We start from the raw sequence: 11,301 nt of genomic DNA, 5'->3' as shown, positions 1-11,301 counted from the left end.
ACTTTATTTATAAAAGTGTATTCACAAAATAAATATAGACCCTACTAAGATGAAAATCATTAGGTTGGTGAAGATTCTAGAAACTACTGCAAGTGAGATTTTGTTTAAAAGGTTGGAGATATTTTACCTGAAAAGGTGGGGAGGCTTAGACTGAGTTAGACATGATAGCTATGTTCACATACGTGAAAGATAGTCAGTTGGAAGAAGAATTGGACTTGGTCTCTGTGGCTTCAAAAAGTGAGCTGGCATCGATAAGAGAAAATTCTAGGGAGGCAAGTTTTTGCTCAATATAAGAATGCTCTTTCAGACAATCCTATCTCAAATGGTAATTCATCTAAATCAATTTATGAATTTATGCATCCAAAAGAATGTTGGACAAGGAGAAGTCTAAAGTCATTTTCAACTCTCGAATTCTGTATTTATACTAATGAAGATTAATCAGAAAGAAGAACCGAGGTCTACCTCTGGAGAAAAAAGAGAAAAAGATGTGATTCTATGGCAACCTTGGAAAAAACAATGTAGTGTCTGGGGAAGCAAAGAGTAATTGCGAAGCTTATGGATTACTTCAGTGCAATTTTAATATTGTTATCAGGAAACAGAAAGGCATAAGAAACACAAAGAAAAAAGCCTATTTATGTAGCAATTAGAAAGATGAGACAACACAAAACTGATTTGTGTGTTATTCACTCCCTCCCTCAGGCTGGTCCGCACCCTCCCCCTCTTCCTTCAATTTCCCCCACTTTCCCCATTAGGATCTTTTGCGTAATTGACATTCTCTTGCCATGAGACTCAGCGCTGTCCGCATCTGTGCCACCGGTAAGCCACAGGCTTCCTCGCCCTCGCGAATTGCTTTACTTTGTAAAGCAGAGACTTCCACCCAGGTTAACTTTGTTGAGCAACAGATCTACCCTGGATTCTGCTTCGTCTTCAGCCCCGTTTACTGTCTGATCCCAGACTCCCACTCATTGTGTCACGGGCTCTCACACAATAGGAGTCCTTGAAGCAGGAGCCCTGCTGTGCCCAGGTCTGATGGCTGCGAATCCTGGTAAAGCTGTGCAGCCCGCGCAGCGGCCTGGGCTGGGCCGGGCGCAGGGTGCCAGCCAGAGGGCGCCAGCGCCTACCGAGCGCGGAAGCCCGGGCGGACCCGCTAGGGGCTCCCGACATTTCCTCTTAGCCAGAGTCTGGGGGCTCTGTCGTCTTGTGAGAAAGTCCATCTCCAGAACGCCCCACCCACAGTTTGTTTCTCTGCCAGTGTCCTCTTGGCTGTAGGTGCCCAATCACTCTTAGCTTCTGAATCGGCCCCCTCCCCACCGCGACCCCCAAGGAGGTCCCCATTCGGGCGGTGACCCGGGTGAGCCCCTCTCCGCTGAGGCCGGGACTCCCGCGCTAGGTCCCCAGTGGGCACCCACCCCCGACCCGGCACCCGGAGTGGAAAGGAGGGGGTCTGGGGCTGCGGGCAGGGTGGGAGCCCGGGAGGTGGAATGGGTGGGGGACCGGGAAGGGCGCGGGGTCAGCAGGGAGGAGATGAGAGCAGGCCAGTCGAGGGCTGTCGGTTTCCCGGGGTCTGATTGGAGGTTGGCCCGATGAGTCGGAGCTGGGGGCGCGCCCATCCCTGCTGGCTCCGGCGAGAGCCGCGGGCTCGGCCCCTCCCCGGAGCCGCTTTGTCCCGGGTGACGGCGGCGGAGGTTGCGGGGAGGAGCGGCCAGGAGGCAGAGACCCACCGAGCGACGGACTCGGAGCCCGGGAGGCGGGGCCCGCCGCGCACGGCCCCACGCCCAGGCCCGCGGGCACCGCGCCCGCCCCCACACGCGCTGGCACCAGCGGACAGGTGAGCAGGCAGCGCCGCGCCCGCAGTCGCCGGCCCCCGCGGACCGCCCGAGCCGCCGCCGCCTCCGCCTCCGCCCGCGCATCGCGGACGCCCAGCAGGTCGGTTATGTAACCGCGCCGGCCCCGCTCGCCCCTGCACCCCGTCCCGCCAAGGCTGAGCGCGGTGCCCTGGAGCGGGGGACCGCGGCAGGGGGCGGGCAAGCGCGGCCGGGTTTGGGGGCTGGGCGGGGGCGGCGGGGTGGGGGGTGGTCTCCCGATCCGGTGGTCAATCCCCTCAGCGGCCGTGGCGACAGAGGTCTCTCATGCTCCCCCCTCTAGGGGCGCGGGTCCCAAGGAGCCCCTTCCCCATTCCTAGTGACCCAGGGGTTCGCCTTCCCGGGAGCAGCAGCAGGTGCGTAAGTGGAGGAGCGAGAATGACGCCTGTGGTCCCGGGGACTGGGGCTTAGAGAGGGGCTCAGGGGCGCTGACTGGACACAGAGAGCGAAGGAGAAAGTGGAGGGGCCTCTTTTTTCCCAATGCTTAACAGAACGCGCTGGGGATGAGGAAGGTGCTTTGAGGCGCAGCGGGCTGAGAATTGTCTTGCTTGGGATTAGTGGCTTGGGTCATCTAAAAATAACTTCGAGTTTGAAAAGTGAAATGGACGGCAGCGAAGTGTGCCGGGTTCCTCCTGCCTGTAGGATGCTTCGCTCCAGAAGACATCAGAGGGAACAGGCAAATCCCAGCCGCCTGATCCCCAGGCTGCCTCCGGGTCTCTCCGGTTTCCAGGGTACCTTGGCTTGACTTTTAGTTAATGATTTATTCTCCAAGGCACTGCTGTCTTTTTCTTATCACAAAATGAATTAGCAGAGTTCGTGCTTTGACTCTCCTGTTTCTTACATTGGGATAGAGGCGTTCAATGGAGGTGTTCAAAAGTCCACGGCCACAGCTACTATTTTTAAAGTCTGTTTAAAAAAAAAAAAAAAAAAAAAAAAAAACAACCAGAAAAGTCTCTGGCTTCACTTCAATCTACAGTCCCACAATTGGAGAGGAAAGGATACTAGCCTTCCAGCTCACACTGGTCCCTCCCTTCAGCCAGAATCCCACTTCACCTACATACAGAGGGGAAGCTTTAGGACAAGTGGGACACTTTTACGGTGCACCTCAACTTTCACAACTTAATTACACCAACTTCAAAACACAGGACAAACGTATCACAGGCATTGCTAAATGTCCTCTCCGTTCTCGGGGCACAGTGAAGTTGGAAATGCCCAGAAGCTAGAAAGGATCAAGAAGCAGGTCAGCATTCACCGTGGAACAGGGCAGAGGAGTGCACATTTGGCTGCTTTTCAATCTACTCATTGATTTTCTTTAGCCTTAGAGCTATTATATTAAGTACGATCAGTCATTGAGTTCAATTAGTCTAAAATGTGAGTCGCACTTTGCTTTCCAATCCACCACTGCAAATAAAGTCAGCATTTATTGAGCACCTACTACCTGAGTCTAGTTCATAGAATTTTGTGGGGGAAAAGTGTCCTCAACTAAAGCTACAGGATTCCAAGAGCTTCCAAAATGCCAAGAATGTGCAGGACCTGCAGAACCCACTTAAATCTGGGAGGACCTGGCTCTCTCCACTGACATGCATTTAACCGACTTAAGTGGGAACTTGAGAGCTTCCTCATTTGCCGGAGCACATCACACCTTTTAAAAACCACTTGCATAATTGTTTGCAGATAGTCATATGTATTGCAGAAACTATCATGCTCTTTGAGACCAACTTTGACAGTTGCTGAGGTCTCATTTTTGTATTCCTCCTACTTTCTGTACTGTCCACTCAATTAATTCAACAGTTATTTGTTAAGTACCTACTGTGTGCTATGTAGGCCCTGTGCTAGAGGCTAAAAGAATGAGGCCCAAGTCTCCTAGATATCAATGTAGCAGCAGAGAAGAAGGATAAGAAAATAAATGATGATGATTCAACACATTAAGTGTTTAATGGAGACAGCAATAAGTTCAGTGGGAGCCAAGGGAAGGAAAGGTGGAGGGAATCTGAAAGAGTGTGCAGAAGAGAACACACTTGCAGTGGATCCCAGTAGGTGGAAGGAGTTCTCTAGAGAAGGGGCGAGGCATTCCACACAGAAAGAACAGCACACACACCTGGTGGAAAAGTCAAAGGACACCTAGGTGTCCTGAGGGGAGGGCGTGACAGGAGAGTTTAGGGAGGTTTCAGTGAGGCTGGGTTGTCAATATACCCTGCTGAGAAGGAGAAACCATGCAGCCTTTAATGGGAGAAATGATTTAATCTAATTTATATTTTGCAAAAGTGACTTTGGAGGTGGTGAGGAGGTGGGGTTGCAAAGAGGAATGAGCTCAGATTTTAGACCAATGGAATGATCCGGCGGGGGAGAGAGCGGGGGAAGGAAATGTGCTTGAAGCAGGTGGCATGGGGGGGAAAGAAGAGAGCCATCTCAGAGGTAGAATCAGTGGCACTGGGTCAGCAAGTGGCCGGTGGTATGGAAGGAGCAGCTTAGATGTCTAGACAGGTGGTCAGGATTTTAACTGAGGTGGTAAATGAGAAAGAGCCGTTCTGAGATAGATGGATAATTTTTATTTCGAACATCCAAATGAAAATGCTCAGTAGGCACTTTAATTTTCAAAGGTAATTTTTTCATTTCTGGTTGTAACCTTCTACTGACCTTACTTACCTTCATCCCTGAGGCTGTCTAAAGCTGCTTTTGGAGAAGAGGGAGATGAACTTGATTACAGGAAATTGTTTCTACCTTGATCCCCAAAAGTGAAAGTATGAACTCAGTTATTTGAACTACTGTTAGTAGTGATAGTAATAATGACAATAATAATAATAATGTCTAACATTTATTCAGTGCTTACTGTATGCTGAGCACAAAGAAATTAGAAATGTACGTGGATTATCATATATGATCCTCTCACTCACCTTATGAGGCAGGTACTGTTGTTATTCCCACATAATTGACAAGAAAACCAAGGTGAAGAGAGGATGCCTTGTCTAGGTCACACAATTAGTAAGAGGTGTACCCAGGGTTGAAGCCCAGGCTCTGACCAGCATCGTGAGTCACCAGTGTGAATTAATAACATTGAAATAATTCCCATTTAGCCTGGAATGTGTATTTTACCCTGTGTTTGAATATTTGATGCCATAAAAGAGAACTGGGCCGAGTCAGGAGTCCTGGCTTCAACTGGACTCTGAATCTTATTTGCTGCGTGACTTTTGCAAAGTCACATCAAAGCTCTCAGGCTTCCGTTACTTTAAATCTGTATATTAGATGGGAGATGATGTTGGCTAGATGCTCTCTAGGGAGTCTTGGTATTCTGAAGTCCTGCCATCCTGTCTCAAATTCTACTTCTAGAGCCATTGATCTGAGTTAAGATCATACCTGCCTGGTCACTTTTAGAAGAAGAATACCTGGAAGAGCATTAACTGAAAAGGTGGCTGTCCTTAGCAGCTTGGTGTGAACTCGTCCATGGTGCAGAGCTAATGAAGGTGCCTGATGTTGGGGGAGTCTAGTTCAGGAAGAGGAACTCTGAATAGGCACTAAATGTAGAGGAATCTCAATAGTCACTGATTGCTTTCTTTACTTTACACATGGTACTTAAACTCTAAGAGACTTTCCTCATCTCTCAAAAACTGGGGTAATTAATACACGTGTTGTAAGGTCGTTGTGAGGATTGAAACCACTTTACAGGAGGATGATGTAAATGAGGCAAAGCACACAAGTTGGCCTCATTGAAGGTATTCAGGAAATGGGGGCCCTACCCCTTGTCCCCAGGGTAACAGACATTTCAGAAGGGAAAGCAGAGTGTTTCTGAAGACATACTTTCCTACTTCATACTTTTGATAAGGACCGCCCCTTAGTTGAATATCATATATCTGTCTATTTTAGAAGGAAGTATATGTTGGTAATATAAAAACAAGCAGTACCATAAATACCTTTCAAAATGTTAATCTCTCAAGTATTCATTAATAAATTACCCTCTTAGATATAGAAGCTTCCACATTCCACAACATTGTGGAATTTCAATTTTAAAATTGAAACATAATTGATTATACATACTTGTGGTGCACAGAGCATAACACAGAGTTTTGAACTCTTCTTTTTACCAGCTTATGAGGAGACCAAGGTTGCTGTAAAGTAGTGTTGCCTAAGATTGGCGGCCTGGATTTCATTATTATGGCATAGAATACAGAAGGGACAAAACAACTTCTCACTCTCTGTGTGTCTGCACACACACACTTGTATGTCTATCTTCCTGAGGAACTTTCTGCCTTTGCCTATAAAAGGTTCATTGTTTTTGCGTCTTTCCTCCTTACCAAATGCCAGGTGTTAAATGGTGTAGGTTAAATTAATTTATCTAGTTGAGGAATTTTTTTAAAAGATGGATGCAGCCTTAAACTTAACTGAAGCTGTTTGTAAATCACTTAAAAAATAATGAAGTGTGTGACTGAGAATGGTACTTTCTAGAAAGAAATGCTTCCAAGAATAGCTCAAACTTCCTGCAGTTCAGAATGCCCACAGAAAATACTTTCTATAGTAGATGTGGATGACAGATATAGTAGAGGTGGAAAGGGCCTTACTTCCATATCTGATCTCCCCATACTCAACTCAGTTTGAAACAAAGGATGAAACATGGGGTGCCTAAGCTTGGAATATATGCATAAAAAGACATTTTAATAATTGCTGTTGGCCAAATGAATTATATAATTTTAGAGGTAGATCCTGGTTTTTATTACTGTTGCCTTAGTTTTGGGGGAGAATAATTGCTTTATTATTTCATGTGATTGTGATTTTCCTGCTACAAAATATAAGTTCTTTGAGGCCATAGGCCATGCCTTAATACTTCTCTTACAGTGTTGAGAATGCAGTATAAAAAGCATGGACTTGGCAGGAAAAGGCTTGGATTCCAATCCTAGTGCTGTCACTTCCCAGCTATGTGACCTTGAGCTTCCCATTGACCTAACAGTCATAGGAGCTGGCATTTGTTGAATGCTGTCCCTGTTGCAGACGCTTTGCTCAGCATGCTACATACGTTATCTCATTTAATCCTTACAGCAACTCCACTAGGTGGGTGTTATCATCACTATTTACAGACGAGCACACTCTGAGGATCAGGGGGAGTAAGCCACTCAGTGCCGGGTCTCTGAGTGGCAGTTTTCTTATCTGTACAATTAGGAATATAATACTTGACCTTCCCACCCTACAGAGGTGTGAGGGTGACGTGCTATGAGTCTGTGCGTGTGCACTGAGAATGTTATGCTCTGCACAGATGTTGAGGATGATTGCCACAATAGGGACCTCCCAAGAGATCAGTTATAGTTGGGCCTAGTATAGTACCATGTCTGTGAGAGGGGGAAGGTCCCCTGTACAAGTATGTAAAATGCACTTATATAATGCATTAAGAAAACTATTTCCTTGCCCTGTTCTTTGGTACAAAGAACCTGTTTCTTTCCAGGGTAATTTATTTGTTATCAGTACCAACAGTGGGCCAGGCCAGGCCAGGACCAGGCTGATCAAGTCATAAAATTGAGTCCGGTTGGGGCAGAGAGAAGAAAAGCACGGTTTGCAGAAAACAGGTTGCTGCCAGAGGGGTGTTTCAGTTTAAACAGAGAAGGCTGAAAGTCCAAGCCAAGATTGAGGAAGGATTAGGAGTGATGTGGAATGCAAGAAGGAGAAGTTATCACCAGGCTTTACATCAAGTGTGAGTGATAGGCAGAACATGGAATCTGCTCAAGAAAGCTAGAGATATTCCCATTGTCTGCTGAGGTCTGTCCATTCAGCAGGAAAACTAGAGACCCTCTGCCCTGATTTTTTAATTTTTTAAAAAATTTTTCTAGGGCATATGTGCTTTCTATAACAATTTTGGAAAACACAGGAAAGTATAAAAGGAGAAAATTAAAAGCACATGTATTACCATGAGCAAATGATAATTACTGTTAACGTTTTGATGTATTTCTTTTCAGTCTTTTTTATGTGCGTATTTTTATAGAATTGGGATCATAACCACGTATAGAATTTTGCATATTGTGCATTTCACTGAACATTTTAAATCTCGTCATGTAACTTTTTGAAAATTATTTTTAGTAGCTGCATAATATTGCCATGTATAGTATATAAGTATATAAGTATATACATGTATATAAGTCCATTTCTGTTACTTATAATGGACTACCTGGAATTGGGTAATTTATAAAGAAATGAAAAGAATTTTTAAAGAGAGTTTATTTCTTACGGTTTTGGAGGTTGGGAAGTCCAAGGTGTAGGGGGCACATCTGGCGAGGGCCTTCCTGGTGGTGACTCTGTAGAGCAACACAAAGTATCACATAGTGAGAATGCTAACCTCCTCAATTGCTCTCCTTATAAATTCATCAGAACCATGCCCATGATAACTCACTATTCCATGAATGGATTAATCCATTCATAAGGGCACAGTCCTCATAATCTGGTCACCCCTCAAAAGGCCCCATCTTTCAAATACCAAAATTGGGTTTCCCACCCTCTTAACACTGTTACAATGGAGATCAAGTTTCCAATGTATGTACTTTTGGGGGACACACTGACCCATAGCACCATAATTTTAATATATATATATATAATATATATAAATGTATATATTTTACCATAATGTATAATTTTACCACAATTCATTTACCCTCTCCCCTATTGTTGAACATTCAGATGGTTCCCAATTAACTAAAATATCATAAATAATACTTTGATAAGCATCTTTGAGAACAATTTTTTCTATATTTTGGATTATTTTCTTAGGCTAGATTGTTAGAAGTGAATTATTGGCTCAAAGAGTTGGGCCTTCTTAAGGCTTTCTTTATATATTGATATTGCTTTTAATTGTTTTTTCAAGGAAGTTGTAATTACCATTCCCACAAGCAATGCATGAGAATGCAACTTTCACCTCTGCCCTGCTCGTAAGCTCTCTTTTTGGAGAAAGTTAGGGCTGGAGGGTGTAAATGCTTTCCAGAGATAACCCCCACTCTGGAAATATGCGTGCCTAACAGTTGGTTCGAAGAGGGTAGGCTTTCTTTTGGGGAGTTGAGGATGGGTGGGTGGGGACCTGGTAGATTTAGTGTGCAGAGTGTTTGTGGGAAAGTTAATTTTAGTGGATCCACTTCTCTCCTGGTGCTGGGGTTATCAGCGGCCTGGCAGATGGATGCCCCAGTCTGTGGGAGGCCTGACCACTTGCTGCTGTCATTGCAGCCTGTTGGGCCCTCACTGCTGACCTACACTAAGTGGAATAAAGTAACCTCAGCGTTATGAGAACTGGTTCAGTTTGTTTCTTCTGGCTTCTCAGTTCAGCAAAACAGAGTTTTACAGTTCTGAAAAATATTAACAGCGAGTATGGATGCTAATTGACCTTAGTTCTGTTGTTGTGTTCATTGGTTCTGGCTTCTTTTTCAGTGCTGACATGGCCGTTCTGGCAAGCTTCAGACAGGCATGTCTTTTTTCACCTTACACTAAATCACACACAATGCAGAGTTAAACCATTTTGAATAAATACGTAGGATAGCCAGTTGGAATCTTCTTAAAAATCACTTACATGGTCATTATTCTATTAATTTGACAACTAATCAAATTAGTCTTTCCAGGAAAAAGTCTCTGTATTCACGATTAAGCTACCATGTCAACTATTTTGATTATATTAACCAATTTATTGAAGTAAAAAGACAATTTAAATTATTTCCCCTCATAAAATTATCTGAAAGACAGGCTAAGTTAATATAATTTATTTTTTTTATTTTTTGTCTTCTGTAACTACTAAAGCTAAAAGCCCAGAAATAGTATCTGGCCAGGACAAATCAATGTCCAATTTATACTTCTCTTTTGAAGTTTAGTAATTTCTCAAGAAATAAATTGTTTATTTAATTACAGGTATCAGCACGTAATTTTTTTAATAGAAGATGGTAAATTCAGATAAATTAATGAGCTAAATCTCTTAGATTTAAGTGAAAACAAAGAACTAATTCATAATATGTTAATATGTTAACTTTTTCCTGCTATGGGCATTAATGATGTTAATTTGATCTTTTATGATGTACAAAAAAAACTTATAAAAAAAGTTAAAGTTTGGTCAGGAAAGATATTCAACAACTGGAATATCACAAAAGTGTTTATTTGGTGTCCTTTATGTTCTTATTTCTCTGACTCTTGGTGATTTTTTTTCACACACAGCTGTTTAGCATTAAATTTCAAAATTTGACAAGGTGACATTTAGGTGAAGCTCTGAATTGAAATATTTGCCCAGTCAGATTTTCAAAGACTTACCTTCTGACCTTGCATCAAAGATCCCCAGCACATTAAGGTTCCATGGAATTCTTGGCTTCCACCCTGTATGTTGGATCAGTCTCCTGAGAGACCCAACGTGGGTGGGGAGAGGGGATTTCCTTCTCATTCTGTTTGCACCCACACTGGGATGTCAGGTGTCTTTTGTTCTGGAAGGTTAGGAATGCTTTCACAGCCCCCACACACGGGTGCAGACTCATTTGGAAAGGTGTGGTCCAGGTGGAGGTGAGATGGAATTGTAAATTTGAACAGCTCCCCTTGGCTTCCCTAGGTCCAAATTACCTTGATTCAAGCCCATAACCACTTCCTTCATGCTGCATGAAAATAGCTCAGATAACTAAAGTGGAAACTGGGGACATTAAGAAATTTAGGAGGCTCTGGATGGGCTCAATTATGTTCTAATGGAATCTTTAATAGCTGACATGGGACCTGGGACAGTCCACAGTGCTGCTGTGGAGAAACCAGGTGCATGGTTTTGTCTGTGTGCTCCTCTGTTCCTTCATGCTTCTGTTCATTAACCTAGACAGCTCCCAGGAGGCCATAATGGCAAGTGCTGAAGGGAATGACCATGTGTGACACACATAATAGCCTTCAGGGTCTCCGGATGTGGTGGCTTGTGGGGGCTCCTCATGATGCTTCTAGTTTTATTCTTTAAAATAGCTTTTAACATTTCACACTGAAGTGTGAGTATGCTTGTCACAAAGGCTTTTGTCTTCGTGATAAGGACCAAACCCATGCCAACCTTCCAGTGTTTCTTTCTACCCTTCATTTAACCTCTTCCTCTGAGCTCAGCCACTGTGATGTCCTTACAAGCACTCTCGGCTATTGTTTTACAATTCAAGCCAAGGCATGATACTATGAGAAGTTTATTTTATCTGCACAAAATTAGAAATACCGTAATGGATATTCATGAAAACCAATCCTAGGTATTTTTATGACAGTATAAATTTCAAGGGCCTATCTTATAGGAAAAGAAACCTAAAAGATAATAAAGTTTAGAGATCTTTACCTAACTGGTGTTCAGGACCCCTTTCCATATATCCAGGAGTCTGATGTGACAGATTTCCCACCCAATCACAGCAGCACCCCACCTTCTCCATCCCCTGTCAGCCATGAACTCTCTTTGAATCCTTCCATTCCCAGAGAAGAGATCCCAGGTTGTGCTGGA

The 11,301-nt window shown here is 44.0% G+C and overlaps 1 protein-coding gene across 2 annotated transcripts in view; it reads left to right on the top strand.

Moving 5' to 3' along the window:
- The first annotated feature begins 1,678 nt into the window (after positions 1 to 1,678).
- Positions 1,679 to 11,301, top strand: part of RCAN2 (regulator of calcineurin 2) — a 242,377-nt gene continuing 232,754 nt past the window's right edge. The window contains exon 1 of one of the 2 annotated variants that reach the window (XM_063097354.1): positions 1,679 to 1,828. The gene's annotated coding sequence lies outside the window, so the exon portion shown is untranslated. The other variant, XM_063097353.1, reaches the window with a different exon arrangement.

The sequence above is a fragment of the Cynocephalus volans genome, chromosome 5 (genome assembly GCF_027409185.1).
Source record: "Cynocephalus volans isolate mCynVol1 chromosome 5, mCynVol1.pri, whole genome shotgun sequence".
NCBI lineage: Eukaryota > Metazoa > Chordata > Mammalia > Dermoptera > Cynocephalidae > Cynocephalus > Cynocephalus volans.
This window is presented reverse-complemented; position numbering and strand designations above follow the sequence as displayed.